Here is a 19761-nt window from a genome sequence, read left to right as displayed (position 1 = left end):
ACAGCCACAGTGCCCCTTGGATGGTGAGACTTTGTCTTTTGAACGTTGGACATATTACCAGGAGGGATCAGTCCCTAGAGAAGGACATCATGATTGGTAAGGGAGTGGGTCAGCAAAAACGAGGAAGGCCCTCAATGAGATGGGTTGGCACAGTGGCTGCAACAACGGGCTCAAACATAATGATTGGGATGAGTATGGCAAAGGACTGGGCAATGTTTCATTCTGTTATACATAGGGTTGCTATGAGTCGGAACTGACTCAACAGCACCTAACAACAAGAAGAAGATAGCCTCAGAGTCTCTGGGTGGTGCAAATGGTTAACGTGATCGGCTGCTAACTGAAAGGTTGGAAGTTTGAGTCCAACAGAGGTACCTTGGAAGAAAGGCCTGGAAATCTACTTCCAAAAATTTCAGTGATTGAAAACCCCACGGAGCACAGTTCTGTCACATGGAGTCACTAGGAGTCGGAATCAACTGGACCAAAATAAAGAGTTCTCACAGAGGATTTATGAATCTCTAAGAATAAGAATGCGCTCTCTCTGGGTTTCAGGGACACCGTTTTTAGATGATGGTCTTCATCTGATTGTTTACTCATGGACAAGGTCAGATTTCCAGCTTTCTTTGTATTTATGTTGAGGTCCTGCCCCAAATGCTGTCAGTCTTCTAGTGAGAACAATATCCGATGAGTTTAAATGCAAGTAAAACAAAAAAGTTTTTGTTTGTTAAAATAACAATAAGAATGGTGGGAATGATTGAAGCCCAAGAATCACGCTGCATCAGGTGGTGGTGCTTCAGTGGTAGAACTCTCACCTTCCATCTGGGAGGTCTGGGTTCATTTACCAGACAATGTGCCTTGTGCACAGCCAGCGCGCTCTGTCAGTGGAGCCTTAGGGTTGCTCTGGTGCCAAACAGGTTTCCACCCTGCTTCCATGCTAAGATGGGCTAGAAAGAAAGGCCTGGAGATCTACTTCTAAAAATCAGCCACTGAAAACCCCATGGATCTGCCATCTTGGGGATGGCACAGTGGCATCTCTAGGGTTGCTGTCACTTAGTACGGTAACTCATGGTGTCTCTCCCACACCAAACCACACAGAATCTTTTGTAATATTTTTGTACTAATGTGACTGGTAAATCGTAATCACGTATATCACTGAATGTAATGGCAATAAAAACCAAAAAACCAAACCCACTGCCGTCGAGTAGATTCCGACTCATAGCGACTCTCTAGGACAGAGTAGAACTGCCCCACAGAGTTTCCAAGGAGCACCAGGCGGATTCGAACTGCCGACCTCTTAGTTAGCAGCCATAGCACTTAACCACTGTGCCACCGGGGTTTCCTGTAATGGCAATAGTAGTGACATAAGCAACTAGCAAAATTAAAATTACACCTTTAAATTATATCATACGCACAGCCTAAATGTATTTACATTTACATAGTTTTGCAGGGTTAAAGTGACAGAGCAAGCAGGGCCAGCTTTGCAGAAGGAGGCGGGTGGCTCGCTGGGACTGTCACATCCCGCTGCAGGGGCTAGCAGAGAAGCCGTACTGTCTCCAGCACTGGGGACCCAGCGCCAGGATGGGGTAGGAGCAGAGCCATTAAGCAGTGTGATGGGCTGCCCAATGGAAGCTGAGCAGCCCTCCCCAGGCCTGACAGGCTGTGAGGACGGGTGGAGATGGATGTGGGCTGGGCAAACCCACGCACTGGGGGGCACTGGAGTCACCTCCTCTGATGATGTCACCCAGTGCCGTCTGCATCCCCACACCCTCCTAGTGACACCACTAAGATGGCTCAGGACAGGGCAGCATTTTGCTCTGTTGGTGATGCAGTTGCCAGGAGTTGAGGCTGACTCCATGGCAGTAAACAACGGAATCATGCTGGGAAATTAGGGTCCTTGGCACCATTATCTACATCAAGGTTTGCTCAACTAAACTCTGGTTTATTGATGAGAGGTGTCAGGACTCCAGTGAGGACAAATAAAAAGTAATGGTTGAAGCATTAAAAATAACAGGAGTGTGTTATAACAGTTATGGTGGTAGTTGGAGAGATTTTATTTTTAACAGAGGCCAGAGTACATTAAAGCTACTAATTAGTCAGCAAGTTGCTTTCTTTTTAATTGTTGCTGTCAGCTAGTTGTTCTCTGCTCAAAATGCAGAAATGAACTTTAGCACTATGTATTACAGGGTGGTGACAGCAATCCATTAATTAAAGGTAATCTCATGATTTGAACAGGTTTTAACTCAAGAACTTGCAGAATGAAAATCTCCAAGACTAATGCTGGAATAAACTTGACTGTTTAATTATCAATCTGCTTACTTTTATTCTGCATTAGTGAAGGGAGGGTATACTCTCAAATAACACTTAAAATACTAGTTTCCATTTATTACTACCAAGAAAGGTGATCCAACCGAATGTGGAAATTATAGAACAATATCGTTAATATCACATGCAAGCAAAATTTTGCTGAAGATCATTCAAAAGTGGCTGCAGCAGTATATCGACGGGAACTGCCAGAAATTCAGGCTGGTTTCAGAAGAGGACGTGGAACCAGGGATATCATTGCTGATGTCAGATGGATCCTGGCTGAAAGCAGAGAATACCAGAAGGATGTTTACCTGTGTTTTATTGACTATGCAAAGGCATTTGACTGTGTGGATCATAACAAACTATGGATAACACTGAGAAGAATGGGAATTCCAGAACACTTAATTGTGCTCATGAGGGACCTTTACATGGATCAAGAGACAGTTGTTTGGACAGAACGAGAGGATACTGATTGGTTTAAAGTCAGGAAAGGTGTGCGTCAGGGTTGTATTCTTTCACCATACCTATTTAATCTGTATGCTGAACAAATAATCTGAGAAGCTGGACTACATGAAGAAGAACGGGGCATCAGGATTGGAGGACGGCTCATTAACAACCTGTGTTATTCAGATGACACAACCTTGCTTGCCAAGTGTGAAGAGGACTTGAAGCACTTACTAATGAAGATCAAAGACCACAGCCTTCAGTATGGATTACACCTCAACATAAAGAAAACAAAAATCCTCACAACTGGACCAATGAGCAACATCATGATGAACGGAGAAAAGATTAAAGTTGTCAAGGATTTCATTTTACTTGGATCCACAATCAGCAGCTATGGAAGCAGCAGTCAAGAAATCAAAAGACACGTTGCATTGGGCAAATCTGCTGCAAAGGACCTCTTCAAAGTGTTGAAGAGCAAAGATGTCACCCTCAGGACTAAGGTGCGCCTGACCCAAGCCATGGTATTTTCAATCACATCATATGCATGTGAAAGCTGGACAATGAATAAGGAAGGCCGAAGAGTTGACGCCTTTGAATTGTGGTGTTGGCGAAGAATATTGAATATGCCATGGACTGCCAAAAGAACGAACAAATCTGTATTGGAAGAAGTGCGGGCAGAATGCTGCTTAGAGACAAGGACGGCGAGACCGCGTCTCACATACTTTGGACATGTTGTCAGGAGGGATCAGTCCCTGGAGAAGGACATCATGCTTGGCAGAGTACAGGATCAGCGGAAAAGAGGAAGACCCTCAAGGAGGTAGATTGACACAGTGGCTGCAACAATGAGCTCAAGCATAACAATGATTGTAAGGATGGTACAGGACCGGGTGGTGTTTCGTTCTGTTGTGCATAGGGTCGCTATGAGTCGGAACCAACTCGATGGCACCTAACAACAACAACAACAATCTGGAGCAGCAGTTGGGAACTAGGGCTGCTAACCAAAAGGTTGGCAGTTCGAATCCACCAGCTGCTCCTTGGAAACCTTAAGCGGATGTTCTACTCTGTCCTATAGGGTCGCTACGAGACACAATCAGCTTGACAGCAATGGTCTTTTTTTTTATCCATATGCAAAATTCAGAGCTGCATTTAGTCTTTTTAAAATTTATTATTATTGAAAGGTTTTAAAAATTTCCCCAGAACTGTAAATAAGAATAGAAGACAAAACAATAATAATAATAATTTTTATAACAAGTTTTTCAACCTCCCATACCATACTTGCACCTGTTGCCATCGAATGAATTTCGACTCATAGTGACCCTATAGGACAGAGTAGAACTGCCCCTTAGGGTTTTCAAGCAGGGGCTGCTGTTTTCGAACTGCCAACTGTTTGGTTAGCATCCGTAGCTAGCTGTAGCTCTCAGCCACCTAGACATTATAAATATGTACAATATCTACACTAGGAAGATGAGGACCTCATCCACTCAGGTGAAGTCAGAAGATTAGGTATCAGCAGCTGGGCGAAATGTTGCTATCATCCAGAATATTCAAATCACAATTCAATCTAAAAATCTGCTAAAGGTTTTAGTGGCAATTGTAATCATGTAATGGTTCTTCCAAACGTGGGGAAATATTTTGGGAAGATTGTTAAATTGTTAAATTAAGTAAGGGTGAATATTACTGGGAATAAAGGGATCGAAACTTCCTAAGGCAGAAGACAGAAACCCTGGTGGCGTAATGGTTAAGATGTAGGGCTGCTAACAAAAAGGTCGGCAGTTGTAATCCATCAGGTGCCCCTTGGAAACCATATGGGGCAGTTTTACACTGTCCTGTAGGGTTGCTGTGAGTAGGAATCAACTCTATGGCAATGGTAAGGAAGAAGACCCTCCTTAAATGGGTGGTTTCTTGATGGAAACTCTGGCCAGTACTTTTATTATCCCCTAGTTTTACTCTCCTTTGATAGTGTCATGCTTCTGTTCCTCACGGGTGCCAAACTCTATAATGGAGTTTTTCTTAGTGTTTTACTGGGGGCACAGGGGTTTTGCCATCAAACTTCTCCAATCTTCCTTCCAAAAAAAAAAAAAGACGAGAAAAGAAAAACTTAGTACTCTATAAGATCCAGTTCTTAGGATTACTGAAAATCTAAAGCTTTGGTGGTGATGTGGTGACGGTTTAATGGAGGCTCCAGTGGAAGCAGTTCTAACTACCTGACTACTGGGCCAACTGAGGCTTATGCACATCCAAATTCACGTGCCTACTGAAAGAAGCTAGGAAGATAATGAAAAACGAGAAAGTAGTCTGGGTTTAAGAAAGATTTTGATAGGTACATAGGTACAAAGTACATGTCATTTTCCTCTTCTCTTCTGTGATATGAAATACATCAGTGACAAGGTGATAATAAAAGTCCATGGGAGAGATGGAGGTACGGCATGCTGTAGAGTTATGTCCTATAGAACTGTGAGTCCACTGTTGCCTGAGTTTAAGAGAATCCAGAAATTCTAATTTTAGTGTGAATATTTTAATATGTGGCCAATCAATTTCAATTTTCTAAGAAACTTTGAATGGGCCCTTTGTATTTGGCCTGTGGCGCTCTGGTTTATGACTTCTGATCTACATATAACCAGAGAATAAGTGGGTTGGGAAGAAGAGATCCTGGACTTTCAGGTCAAAGTCTTCCCTCCCACTGCCTACACACTCTTTCAAGCCTGTTTTTTTGAGACCTTCCCTTCAGTTCAGCAAGTATGCATGAAGTATAGCACTGTATGCGAAACCCTTTGCCCTGGGATGAAAATTCTCACCAGTAGTTCCTACTACTGGTTGTGGAGATGTGATATAGTAGGTTCAGATATCAGGTCCTATGACAGTGGTTCTCGATCAGACTGTATATTAGAATCTGTGGGATCACATACTAGATCTAAGGGTTAGGTTCTAAGTCTACTCATAAATAAGAAGTTGGGTGTGTCAAAATGATCCTTGAGAAGTTCCCTAGGAATGCTCCATTATGGAGACCACGAGACCATCTTTCACTAGGTCAGTTTTCCCTCCAGTATTGAGAAAAATTGACTTGTTCTTGGACTAAGCACAGATAAAGTACATGCCTGGCTTTTAGGGCTGAGCAGTTAAAAATATGCACTACAGGTTTAAACATCTCTTAGAATCACACTCAGTAGGGAAAATGTTCACGCTTAGATCCCCAGGAACTGAGATCTCTAAAAGGAAAATAGGTTTATGCTCCCCAGCTACATTAGTTTACTAGGATTGCTGAAACAAAGTACCACAAACTGGGTGGTTTAAAACAACAGAATTTAATTCTCTCACAGTTCTCGATGCTAAAAGTCTGAACTCAAGGGGGCAGCAGGGCCATACTCTCTCTGAAAGCTCTAGGGGAAGACCTTTTTTTGTCTCTTCCAGCTTCTGGTAGTCATTCCTTGATTTGGAGCAGCATAACTTCAACCTCTGCCTCCACCTTCACAAGGCTATCTTCCCTCTGTTTATCTGCGTCTGTGCCTCTTCTTTTTCTAAGTACACCAGTCATATTGGATTAGCCCCCTGTCACCCCGTCCAAGTACGACCTCATGCTAACTTAACTAATTGTATCTGCAAAGACCTTATTTCCAAATAAGCTCACATTCACAGGAACTGGGGGTTAGAATGTCAACACATCTTTTTGAGGAACACAGTTCAACCCATAACACCATCTCAAAATGCTAACTGGATGGAAGGGCCACTATTTCAATTCTTCCTCTCTCTTTTTCTTTTAGTCATAGAGCTTAATTCACTTAAATAAGGGCATGAGGCAACTCCATTGTAAACAATCTAGGTATTGATGTGTAGGTATTTTGTAGATGTGATTAAAGTATTTAATCAGTTGATGTAAATAAAGGAGGTTATCCTAGATAATCAGGGTGGGCCTGATTGAATCAGTCCTGAAATCTCAAAAGCAGAGCTGAGGTTTTTCTGAAGCAGAAATTCCACCTGTGGACTGCTGCTTCTCCTGGTGCCTGAGAAAGTCAGCCTGCCCTTCCTGGTAGTTTCGTTTGTCCAGTGGTTTCAGACTTGTCCAGCCAGCACCTATAATCACATAAGCCAATTCCTTGCAATAAATCTCTTAATATGTATCTTCTCTTGTTCTGCTTCTCTGGTTGAACCCTGACTGATACAAATTTTGGTACCATAAGTGGTTCCAGAAGAACGAGTTTTCTCAATTGGTTCTGGGGTTTCTGGAATTGGTTCTCTAATCTCATTAGATTTAAAGACGCTAATGACTCTTCCCAGTGGTAAGGAGGGTACTGGTAGTTCATGGCATGAGTGGCAATAGAAATAAGCAAAATACTGCCATTGGATACTCCAGTCACAAACCTATATAGGTGGCAAGGTTCTGGGTAACCATATGCATTTGCTATCTTAGAACATTTTAGTCAAAGCAAGGAATGTAATGAAATTGGCTAGCTGCTCTTAACTGCACTGGAGTATTGGAGAAAGCAAAGGATGAGCTCAGGGCTTCAAATTCCCAGATCAAGATCTGCACAAATGATTTGAAATCTTCTTTATTTCCTCTGAGAGAAACCATTACCTACTGTAGCCACAGGGCAAGATTTCTGAAAACTAAACCTAAAGCCTTATCCTGCAAGTGGTTGAATTATAACACAAACTAATTCCCAAATCCTCAGTGTTTCTTCTACTAAAGTGAGGACATGGATTGGGAAGGAATGGGATCCTGAAAATTGGCATGGGGATATGAATAGATCTCGATGAAGCTGGGGATATTGAACTCCTAGGTTCTGCTGAGTCTTCTTTGCCAACAGAAGCAACTTTTCTGCCCTTCCTGAGGAGATTATCCCTGCTTTGCTTGAAGAGCCTGTCATGGTCTCCCTTGAGGTAGGTGTCTTGCAAGTCACTGCTGTTTTTCCCCAGGACCCACCTCACCAGCCTCTTTCCTTCTAGGCTTATAACTGGACTCAAGTCCCAGCCGGCCCCAAAGAGTGAGGTACAAAGTGTGACCCACAGGAGGTGTGTTATACACCAAAAGGACTCTATGATTTTTCAAATTTATACAGACAGAAATCTGGAGAATGTGTGTTGGGATTGATATTAAGGGTGTGGGATCATGGTGTTACCAATTGCCAATCTGACACAAAGGGTCCTTGTCTTTTCCCGAATAAGAATACATGTGAAAGACAAACTTTATCTCAGCAAGCTTTATTTTGCTTGAGTCAAGCAAAAGGAGTCAGTGGGGATCTAAGCTTCTCCAAAAGACTGACTTGAAAAGGGAAGCAAGGCTAGGGCTTATATGGGTTCGGTGGAGACAATAGAGTAACGAATATTTAGTGGTCTTTTTTCGTGCCTGTGTGAGTTTGAATTTTGTTCTACATTATTCTCCAGTTCAGTCTGGGACCCTCTATTGTGATCCCTGTCAGAGCAGTTGGTAGTGGTAGCTGGGCACCACCTAGTTGTGCTGGACTCAGTCCGGTGCAGGTTGTGGTAGTTGTGGTCCATCAGTCCTTGGAATAATCTTTCCTTTGTGCCTTTGGTTTTCTTCATTCTTTCTTGCTCCCAAAGTGGTGAGATCAGTAGAGTATCTTAGAGGGCCACTCATGAGCTTTTAAGACCCCAGACACTACTCACCAAAGTAGGATGTAGAACATTTTTTTTATAAACTATGTTATGTCAGTTAAGCTAGATGTTCCCTGAGACAATGTTCTCTACAGCCCTCAGGCCAGCAATTCGGTCCCTTAGGGAGTTTGGATGTGTCTGTGGAGCTTCCATGACCTTGCCTTGTACAAGTTGTGCTTACTTCCCCAGTATTGTGTACTGTCCTAGCCTTCACCAAAGTTGCCACTTATCTACTGTGTATTTAGTGTTTTTCCATCCCCATGCTTCCCCCCCTCATAATGATCAAAAATTGTTTCTTTCTGTGTGTAAACCTTTTCATGAGTTTCTACACTAGTGGCCTCAACCAATACTTATCCTTTTGTGATTGACTTATTTCACTCAGCATAATGCCCTCCAGATTCATCCATGTTATGAGATACTTCACAGATTCATCATTGTTCTTTATCATTGCATAATACTCCATTGTGCGTATGTACCATAGTATGTTTATCCATTCATCTGTTGCTGGGCATCTAGGCTGTTAACATCTTTTTGCTACTGTGAACAATGATGCAATGAATATGGGTGTGCATATGTCTATTCGTTTGACGATTCTTATTTCTCAAGGATATATTCCTAGGAGTGGGCTTGCTGGATCATATGGTATTTCTATTTCTAGCTTTCTGAGGAAGCGCCATAGTGTTTTCCAAAATTTTTGTATCATTATGCATTCCCACCAGCAGTTCATAAGGGTTTCAATCTCCCTGCAGCCTCTCCAACATTTGTTATTTTCTGTTTTATTGATTTGTGCCAGTAATGCTGGGGTTAGATGATATCTCATTGTGGTTTTGATTTGCAATTCTCTTAATGGCTAGTGGGAAACCCTGGTGGGGTATTGGTTAAGTGTTGGGCTGCTAACCAAAATGTCGTCAGTTCAAATCCACCAGGTGCTCCTTGGAAACCATATGGGGTAGTTCTACTCTGCCTTATAGGGTCACTATAAGTCAGAATTGACTCAGTGGCAACAGAGAATGGCTAGTGATCACAAGCATGTCCTCGTGTGTCCATTGGCTGCTTTAATGTCTTCTTTGGTGAAGTGCCTGTTCATTTCCTTTGACCATTTTTTAATTGGATTGTTTGTCTTTTTGTTGTAGAGGTGTTGCATATTCCTGTAGGTTTTAGAGGTTAGATCTTTGTCGGATTTGTCATAGCCAAAAGTTTTTTTCCAGTCTGTAGGTTCTCTTTTTACTTTTTGGGGGAAGACTTTTGGTGAGCATAAGTGTTTAATGTTTAGAAAATCACAGTTATCTAGCTTATCTCCTGGAGTTTGTGTGTTGTTGGTTATGGTTTACGTACTGTATTAATACTGTATATTTGGGACTGTAGTGTTGATCCTATATTTTCTTCTGTGAACTTTATACTTTTTGGCATTATATTTAGATCTTTGATCCATTTTGAATTAGTTTTTGTGTATGGTGTGAGGTATGGGTCCTCGCTCATTTTTTTTGCAGATGGACATAGAGTTTTGCCAGAACCATTTGTTAAAAAGACTGGCTTTTCCCTATTTGATGGACTTTGGGCCCTTGTCAAAGATCAGGTGATTATAGGTGGATGGATTTACATCTGGGTCCTCAATTCTGTTCTGTTGGTCGATGTATTTACCATTTTACCAGAACCAGGTTGTTTAGACTACCATAGCTGTATAGTAGGTTCTGAGGTCAGGTAGTGTGAGTCCTCCTACTTTATTCTTCAATAGTGCTTTACTTATCCAGGCCTTCTTTCCTTCCCATATAAGGTTAATGATAAATTTTTCCATCTCTTTAAAGAGTGTTGTTGGTATCTGGATCGGGATTGGATTATGTTTGTAAATTGCTTTGGGTAGAATTGTCATTTTGACAATGTTAAGTCTCTATCCATGAGCATGGTATGTTTTTACATTTATATAGATCTCTTTTGGTTTCTTGCAACAGCGTTTTGTAGTTTTCTTTGTATAGGTCTTCTACATCCCTGGTTAGATTTATTCCTAAGTAGTTTTTTTTTTTTTTTTTAGAAGCGATTATAAGTAGTGTTTTTTTTTTCCTGATTTCCTTTTCATCATTCCTTTATTGGTGTATAGGAATCCAACTGATTTTTCTATGTTTATCTTGTTTTGTGCTACTCTGCTGAATCTTTCTATTAGTTCCAGTAGTTTTCTCGTGGGGTCTTTTGGGTTTGCTATGTATAGTATCATATATCTGCAAATAGGGACAGTTTAACCTCTTCATTACCAATTTGGATGCCCTTTATTTCTTTTTCTTGCCTCATCGCTCTAGTTAGGTCTTCCAGCACAATGTTAAATAGGAGTGGTGATAGAGGGCATCCTTGTCTTTTTCCTGTTCTCTGCCTCTCTCCATTAATAATGACATTGGCTGTTGGTTTTGCATAGATGTCCTTTATTATGTTGAGAAATTTCCCTTCTATACCTATTTTACTGAGAATTTTTATCAGGAATGGGTGCTGGACTTTATACTTTATCGAATGCCTTTTCTGTGTTGATCATTTATGTGGTGGATTACGTTGATTGATTTTCTAAAGTTGAACCATCCTTGTATACCTGATGAATCCTGCTTGGTCATGGCATATTTTTTATTTGATATGGTGCTAAATTCTACTGGGTAGAATTTTATTGAGAATTTTTACATCTATATTCATGAGAGATACTGGTGTGTAATTTTCTTTTTTTGTGCTGTATTTGCCTGATTTTAGTAGCAGGATTATGCTGGCTTCATAGAATGAATTTGAAAGTATTGCTTCCTTTTCTGTGTTCTGAAATAGTTTGAGTAGTACCGATGTAAGCTCTTCTCTGAATGTTTGGTATAATTCTCCAGTGAAGCCATTTGGGCCAGGGCTTTTTTTTGTTAGGATTTTTTTTTTTTTTTTACCTTTGCAGTTTCTTCTCTTGTTATGGGTCTGTTCAGATTTTCAACATTATTTTGGGTAGGTAGTGTGTTTCTAGGAATTTGTCCATTTCTTCTAGGTTGTCAAAGTTGTTGGAGTATAGTTTTTCATAATATTCTATTATGAGCCTTTGTATTTCTGTTGGGTCTGTTGTAATGTCCCTCATTTCATTTGTTATTTGCGTCCTCTCCTCTTTTTCTTTTGTCAGTTTGCCCAGTGGTTTTTCAATTTTGTTGATCCTTTCAAAGAACCAACTTTTGGTTTTGTTGATTCTTTCTATTGTTTTTCTATTCTCTATTTCATTTATTTGTGCTCTGATCTTTATTATTTCCTTTCTTCTGGTGGCTGTGAGCTTCTTTTGCTGTTCTTTTTCTATTTGCTCAAGTTTTGTAGCTAATGCTTTGATTTTGGCCCTTTCTTTTTTTTTTTTTTGATGTGTGCATCTATTGCTATTAATTGACTTCTGAGGACTGCCTTTGCTGTGTCCCAAAGGTTTTGGTATCATGTGTTTTCATTCTTATTTGATTCTAGGAATTTTTTGCTTCCATCTCTGATTTCTTCTATTACTGAGTGGTTTTTAAGCAGGGTGTTATTCAGCTTCCATGTAATTGATTTTTTTTTTTTTCCCTTAGTCTTCCTGTTGTTAATTTCTACTTTGTTGGCCTTGTGGGCAGAGGAGACACTTTGTATTATATCAGTGTTTTGGATTTTGTTGAGGGTTGCTCTTTGGGCTAAGATGCTGTCTATTCTGGAGAACATTCCATGTGCGTGGAAAAAGAATGTGTACTTTGCAGCCATAAGGTGGAGTTTTTTTGTATATTTATGAGGTCAAGTTGGCTGATTGTGCCCTTTAGCTGTTCTGTATCTTTGCTGAGTTTCTTTCTAGATGTTTTGTCCTTTACCAAGAGTGGTGTGTTGATGTCTCCTACTACTATTGTGGAACTGTCAATTTCTCTTTTCAGTGCTGTTAGAGTTTTTTTTATGTATTTGGAGCTCTGTCATTGGGCATGTAGACGTTTATTATGGTTACATCTTCATGATGGATCATCCCTTTAATTATTATATAGTACCCTTCTTGTCTTTTGTGGTGGATATTGTTTTAGAGTCTATTTTATCTGAGATTAGTATTGCCACTCCTTCTCTTTTTTTGGTAGTTATTTGCTTGATATATTTTTTCCATCCTTTGATTTTTAATAAATTTATGTCTTTGTTTCTAAGGTGTGTCTCTTGTAGAGAGCATATTGATGGATCCAGTTTTTTAAATCCATTTTGTCACTCTCTGTCTCTTTATGAGTGCATTTAGAGCATTTACATTCAGTGTAGTTATTGATAGGTGTAAGTTTACTGCTGTCATTTTGTAGTGCCTTTTTTTGTGGTGCTGACATTTTCTTTGTTCCTGTTATTTTCCTGTGCTGAGTTCCTTATGTTTGTGGATTTCTTTTGTTTTTATTGACAGTTTATATTTTTCTTCTTTTATTTTGATGAGTAGATTTGTTAACTTTCTTTGTGGTTACCTTGAAATTCACCCTTATCTTTCTAGGTTTGAACCGGGCTATTATTATTTGGTATTGCCTTGCCTTCCTCTCCATTAGAAAGTTCTATACCTACAGTGTTTATTCCCTCTTTTATTGTTCTGACATTGTTGTCATTTACAGATTAACCTCTCTAGTTCCCTGTTGCAATTCTTTTGGTTTTGGATAGCCCTTGAGAGTTCATTTCCTAGGTTGTTATCTGGCTGCTACAATCTTGCGTCCTATATTCAGGCTGTGGTCTGATGTTGTTTGTTCTCAGAACAAAACTATCTTTAATGATTCTTGTAAATTTGGTTTGGTTTTTACCTATTCTGTTAATTTTTGTTTATCTCTTAATTTCACCATCATAGCTGAACAAGAGTTTTGCAGGATATATTATTCTTGATTGGCAATTTTTTCTTTCAAAGCTTTATATATGTCACCCCATTGCCTTTTTGCCTGCATGGTTTCTGCTGAATAATAAAAGTCTTATTGTTTCTCCTCTGTATGTAACTTTTTGTTTTCCTTAAGCTGCTCTCAGGATTTTTTCTTTGTCTTTGGTTTTAGGGAGTGTGATATGCTTTGGTGCTTTCCTTTTGTGTTCTATACTATATAGAGTTCATTGAGCTTCTTGGATGGTCAGCTATTCATCTTTCATGACATTAGGGAAACTTTCTGTCAGCAATTCTTCAGTGATCCTCTCTGTGTTTTCCATTTTCTCCCCCTGTTCTGCAACTCCAATCGCTTGCAAATTTTTGCTTTTGATTGTATCCCATATCATTCTCAGGGTCTCTTCATTCTGCTTAGTTCTTTTTTCTGATTTTTTCTCCAGGAAAGTTGTAGCCTATTGTTTGTCTTCAATTTCACTGATCCTATCTTCCATTTTTCCAAACCTGCTCCTTAGCCCTTCTATGAAACTGTCCATTTCTGAAATCTTATTGTTTATCTTCTGGATTTCTAATTGTTGTTTTTGTATGATTTCTAGGTGCGAAATAATTTTGTTCCTGTATTATTTTCCTGAGTTGTTCCATTTTTTGTCTGTATTTTCCATGAATTTGCCTTTTCCATGATTTGTCTATTTTTTCCTTGTTTTTGTCTGCTTTTTGCTTCAACTCTTGGATACCTCTGAATATTAGAGATTTGAATTCCCTGTCAGATATTTCTAGTGCCTTTTCGTCTACTGGAAAGTCATCTGGTGTTTTATTTTTGACTCCTACTGGAACCATCCTGTCCTGTTTTTTTTAATGTTTTGATATTAGCTGCTGTCTTCGGGACATTCAGAATTTATTTTCTTCGTTTATTGATTGTAGATCTGTTTGTTCCTTCTTCTTTTTTGTTTTATTCAGTATATCTGAAGAGGCAGACTGTACATTCTTTGTTGTTTGTTCATCTGTGGTCACAATACTTTTCATCTCCTTGTCCAATGGGTGGGGCCAGTCGCTCAGCTATGGTGCAGGAGGAAAGTTCAGATGTAGGTAGGGGCTGGGATGGGTTGTTTGTGGTACATACTAGGTCCGACAGGGCAGGCTGGGAATCAGTGCTGGGCAGGTTCCAGTAGGCCATGCCTGTCCTGCTCAGGGGTATGATGTTCAGCACATGGTGCAGGTAGGCAAGAAGAAGGGGTGTGGTTATGATGTATGGAGCTAATATGTGTACGGGAAAGAAGAGATGGAGGAGAGAGAAATAGGAGCCAAAAACAAACAACAACAAAAAGAAGAGTGCTAACAGAGATTGCTGTTGGAGTGAAGAGATGAGAAACAAGAAATGAAGAGAAACAAAAAGAAAAAAAATAAGAGGAAAAGGCAAAAAGAAAAAAAAATAACTAGATAAAAATTTGGAAAAAAAAAAAAACAGTGGCTCCCAGGCTGCTCAATATAGCCTGGCTAGAGGGGGTATAGATGTCACACAGCACCAGGTATTCAGAGACAGGAAAAGAAAGTAAATATAATGAGATGAGAACTTGGAAATGACGAAAGGCAGAAAGGATAAAAAAAGAGAGAGAGAGAAAAAAAGAGAGAAATAAAAAAGAAATGTCCCCAGGGGCTGCACAGACTCGGGGAGTGGTTCCTAAACCGTGAAGTGCAGCCTGGCTAGAAGGGGTCTTAATCATTGAAAAGAAAAAGAAAACAAACAAACAAACAGAACAGAACAAATCAAAACCAAGAAAAAAAAAAAAGTCCCCTGTGATCCCATCAGCGTGCTGTTGCAGGTTGGGAGGAGTGGTTCCCCTGTGGAGCAGCACTTCACAGCCTTTCAAGAAGAAGGAAAGATGGCACATGGAGCCAGGTGTTCAAGAGAAAGGAAGGGGAGGTGGTGGGGGACACAGAAGAAACCAAAGGAAATGGAAAAAAAAAACATCAGCAACAGACAAATGGCAATCAGTGAGCCGGCAGTGTGGGTGGGGTGAATCCAAGCTGCCTGGGCTGAAGCGGTTGCCTTCTGACCAAGAGACCGCGGCTGGCAGGAATCAGAGGAGGCTGGGGGAGTGGGGGAGAAGGAAGGGGGTTAGGAAAGGGTATATCAGTGGTTACCAGGTGCTCTGTTTCCTGCTGGGAACTTCATGAAGCTGCTTTCCCATGCTCCCTGTCTACCGATCTCTGATGTGGGCAGGGCAAATCCTAGCGGCAGGGCTGCTGCACTTCTTAGCTGGCTGAGTCACGGCTGCCAGCCAGGAAGTGTGGAGGTAGAGCAGTGGGAAGAAGATGGGGGGTATGAACGTGTGTATTGCTGGCTACAGGGTGCTCTGTCTCCTGCTGGGAGCTCCAGAAAGGTGCTCTCCCATGCTCCCTGTCCGCCATTCTCCGACAGGAGTCTAAGACGGTGAATCGTGCTGCATTAGCTGATAGGGAACCTCCTCATGTATCTCTCTTTGCTCTCTGTCCTTTGTCAGTTTCTTTTTCCATTCAGTGTTTGGCTGAATTCTTTATCTCTTTGGGTTCTGGGAATGATGTTTGTCTCTGTTTTACTTAGTTTTTCAGATCTTTGCCTTGGAGGGACAGCATAGTGCTTCTGTCTATGGCACCATGTTGGCTGGAAGTCTCTTATGTTTTCTTTAAATGTTAAACTCCCCTCTTTGTCCACACCCTAAGTCTTGTTACTCAAAATGTGTTCCACAGACCAGCAATATCAGCATTAATTGGGAATTTGTTAGAAATGCAGAATCTCAGGCCTCCTTCCAGATCTGCTGACCAAAATCCGTACATTAACAAGACACCCAGGAGATTCCTACTCACATTACATTTTGAAAAGCCCTGATCTAGAGGCTCATCCCTTTCCTTCATTCTCCTATACAACTTCATTTGGCCTTAGATGTTCACAAAAGATCTCCAAAACAATATCTAGTTGATAAAGCACAGTCTAGTAAAAAACTGGTTGGGCTTCTGTAAAAATAGCATTGCAGGGGCCTCGGATCTCCTCTGACTTCACAAGGGGGAAGTAGAGTCAAGATCAGCAGACCAAGGCTGCTTCCTATGAGATGGAGGTCAGATATGCCTCCTCTGACCATCCCTTTTTTACCAATTCTGACACCAACTGTCCTTCTCACACCACTCTCTACTTCTCTGCTGAGTTCAATTATTTGTTGCAATGGCCACACAGAACTCACAGACAATAATCATGATTATGGGGTTTATTAGGGAAATAATAGGCTACAATTCAGCTTCAGGAACACTCAGGATACAGTTCTTCCATCTGGACAGCCTCTTCTCAGCTGTACCCGCAGGAAGGTCTCTCCCTGGCTGCTCAAACTCTCCCCTGCTCAGGCAAGTGTTACAAAGCCCTTTTAGCTCTGCCAATAAGTGCCCAGAGGCACCCCACTCCACCAGGAACCCTTGGCCAGAATACCCTCAGCTTTAGCTCCATGGGTCATCAAACCTATCTTTACCAAGTGTCCAGAGGCACCCAACTCTACCAGCAAGCCTCCTGCCTGAAGGTACTTAGCATTCTTGCTCTGTGGGCTGGGAAGCCCACCGTATCATCTTCTGCTGGTCTCCTATGGTCTCCTGCCGGACTCCTGGTTCTGCTGCTGTTGCTTCTCTGCCACTGCATCTTGCCATCTCCAATGTTACAGCTCTCCTTCTGTCTTGTGTTCTGTGTTACAGCATCTACTCTCTCTCTTAATGTCTTGGTTTCAGGAGTTTTTCAGAGTGGGGATCCCAGTTCCGAGGGACACACTCCATTCCTGGTTCTTCTTTCTTGGTGGTGGCAAGATCCTATCTTTCTGTCTCCAGGATGGCTCATTTTAAGCCTAGTGGGATGGCAAAAAAAAAAAAAAAAACCATTGCCATGGAGTTGATTTCGACTTATAGCGACCCTTTAGGACAGAGTAGAACTGCCCCATACGCTTAATGGGATGGCAAAACTGATCAATCCCTTCATTAGGGTTCCATATACCTTACCTGCATAGTCCTACTCTATCTTTGTGCGTGAGTCAAAAAGACCATAGCTAGAAGGGCCGTATTAAGTAATTCACTGTACAACAGCTTCATGATGAATTTCAACAAACCTAAAATTTTAGAACTGGAAAAGATCTTAGGAATTATGTAAGCCTAAGGGACCATGTGATTTATCACCCAAGCCAAGATATTTTTGAGGGCAAAAAGGAGCACTATGAAAATATATTCTGGGACAACAGGTGAGAAAGACTGTCCTGGACAATCTTATTACTGAGCATTCACTATCAGCTAAATTTACATGCATATTCTTCAATCCAATGACAACCTCTCCAGCTAAGTGTTATTATCTATCCCTTTCACAGAGAAGGTAAGTGAAGGGAGAACCCACTGCAGGAAGGGAGGTAAGTTCCTACTCGGTTTAATTGAAAGAGTCTCAAGGAGTGGGAGAGGGGAGAGAGGTGAAGTGAATGAGAGAGGAGACAAGGGGAGGGGCATGAGGCCATTTTTCCCACCCCCAACCCTGCTCCATCTAATGTTACCCTTTGTTACAGCTGGGAGCATATCTTTGCTCTACTGTGTTTTAGCTAGGAAATAGATGGAGAACTTTTGCTCTTGCACCAGATTGCCTCTGGTATCTGCATAGTGTTTACAAAGCAGTTTCATACTTACTTTTGCCCCTAAAGAGCACTGGTTTTACTGATGAGAAAGCTGAAGCACAGCAGGACTAAATGATTTGCTCCAATTTATAAGAACCTGTGCCGGAGTCAATCTAAGACTCCAAATTCCTTATTATTACCACTTCACCATTCAGCTGTGGAGGAATAATTCTTCTGTGACCGTTAAAACAACAATAACAAAATGAACAGCTTGTGGAGTCTGGTCATGACCAAGAGAAGTCATGAGGATTGTGGTGCACTCAGTGTTAGCCTGTGGCTTCATTACACCAAGTCACCTGTGCCTTCTCCTTTGTGGAGTTGTGTTATTGTTGTTGTTAGGTGCCATCAAGTCAGTTCTGACTCATAGTGACCCTATGTACAACAGAACAAAACAGTGCCTGGTCCTTCACCATCCTCATAATCATGGTTGTGCTGGAGCCCATTGTTGCAGTCACTGTGTAACTATCTAGTTGAGGGTCTTCCTCTTTTTCACTGACCTTCTACTTTACCAAACATGATGTCCTTCTCCAGGGATTGCTCTCTTCTGATAAAGTGTCTTAAGTATGCGAGACGAAGTCTCACCAACCTCGCTTCCAAGGAACACTCTGGCTGTATACTTCCTCCAAGACAGATTTGTTCGTTCTTCGGGCAGTCTGTGGTATATTCAATATTCTTTGCCAATGCCATAATTTAAAGGCATCAATTCTTCTTGAGTCTTCCTTATTCACTGCCCAGCTTTCACATGCATATGAAAAAAAAAGGGGGAGGTGAATGAAAATACCATGGCTTGGGTCAGGTGCACCTTAGTCTTCAAGGTGACATCTTTGCTTTTCAACACTTTAAAGAGGTCTTTTGCAGCAGATTTGCCAAATGCAATACATCCTTTGATTTCTTGACTACTGCTTCCATGGGAGCTGATTGTGGATCCATGTGAAATGAAATCCTTGACAACTTCAATATTTTCTCCATTTATCATAATGTTATTTATTGGTCCAGTTGTGAGGATTTCTGTTTTCTTTATGTTGAGTAAAATAATTCATCATGCCTTAGTCATCTTGGTTTGAGGAAATAAAAGGAGGGTGTCATGGATTGAATTGTATTCCCCCAAAAGATGTGTCAACTGGTTAGGCCGTGATTACCAGTATTGTGTGGTTATCCTCCATTTTGTGATCGTAATTTTATGTTAAAGAAGATTAGGGTGGGATTGTAACACACTTACTAAGGTCACATCCCTGATCCAATGTAAAAGAGTTTGTGGCTGTACCATCTTTTATCTTACAAGAGATAAAAGGAAAGGGAAGCAAGCAGAGAGTGGGGACCTCATACCACCAAGAAAGCAGCACCACGAGCTGAGTGTATCCTTTGGACTCAAGTTTCCAGCACTGAGAAGCCTAGACCAAGGGAAGACTGATGACAAGGGCCTTCCTCCAGAGCCAACAAAGAAAGCCTTCCCTTGGAGCTGGTGCCCTGAACTTGGACTTCGAGCCTACTACACTGTGAGAAAATAAATTTCTCTTTGTCAAAGCCATTTTTGGTATTTGTGGTATTTCTGTTATAGCAGCACTAGATGCCTAAGACAGAGAGAGGGTAAGGATTTTGTCTGAATGTAGCTCCTGCCTGTTGGCCAGAGGACAAAATTTTAGGTATTGTCAAGCTGTCACTTGGAAGAATGGCTTAATTCTGCAGTCAGTATTAAATGAGCCAATATCATCTTTGAGGTTTTGTGCTAAAGCCATATCAGTTTTCAGCAAGGACTTTGGACAGATTTCAGTAGTTGTGTTTTCTTTGCTTTTTTGAAGTGGCAGACCATATAAAGGTTTAATTTTTAGAAACCAAGCTTCTGAAACTTCCTCCTCCATAACTTGGATATTGTAGAAGCAGTAATTTTTTTTTCCTGCCTTAGTGGGGGAGGAGGTTTGTGATACCCAC

The sequence above is a fragment of the Loxodonta africana genome, chromosome 5 (genome assembly GCF_030014295.1).
Source record: "Loxodonta africana isolate mLoxAfr1 chromosome 5, mLoxAfr1.hap2, whole genome shotgun sequence".
Lineage (NCBI taxonomy): Eukaryota > Metazoa > Chordata > Mammalia > Proboscidea > Elephantidae > Loxodonta > Loxodonta africana.
Note: the sequence above shows the minus strand (reverse complement) of the source record.